The sequence below is a fragment of the Carlito syrichta genome, unplaced genomic scaffold (assembly GCF_000164805.1).
Source record: "Carlito syrichta isolate Samal-C Ts95f unplaced genomic scaffold, Tarsius_syrichta-2.0.1 Scaffold312739, whole genome shotgun sequence".
NCBI classification, from domain to species: Eukaryota; Metazoa; Chordata; class Mammalia; order Primates; family Tarsiidae; genus Carlito; species Carlito syrichta.
Window position 1 is genome coordinate 566,715 of NW_007256835.1, and position 572 is coordinate 567,286.

Genomic DNA, 572 nt, shown 5'->3' on the forward strand with positions numbered 1-572 from the left:
CTTGCTGGCAGTTTCCCACTACTGCCAATCTTTTTCTTATAGTATTACAAAAATTGCTCAATGTCTGCTTATGAGTGAGAACATGTGAATCTCAGTTCTTTGTTTCTGTGATACATCACTCAATATTATAGACTCTAATTCCATCCATGTTGCTGTGAAGTTCATGATATTTTCCTTCTTTATGGCTGCTTAATATTCCACCATGTATATGTACCACTTTTTTTTATTAAGTCCTTTTTTGATGGACAGCATGGTTGGTTCCATGTTCTTGCTACTGTGAGCAATGCTGCAATAAACATATGTGTGCAGGTATCTTTTTAATAGAGTGATGTGAGTTCTTATGGGTATATTGCCAGTAGGGGGATTGCAGGGTTGTATGGAAGGTTGATTTTTAGATCTTTTAGGGATTGCCACACTATTTTCCACAGAGGCTGCATTGGTTTACACTCTCACCAACAGGGTAGAAGTGTTCCCTTTTCCTTGCATCCTCTCCTACATCTGCTGTTTTTTGAGTTATTGATGATGGCCATCCTGACTGGAGTTAGGTGGTATCTCAGTGTGGTTTTAATTTG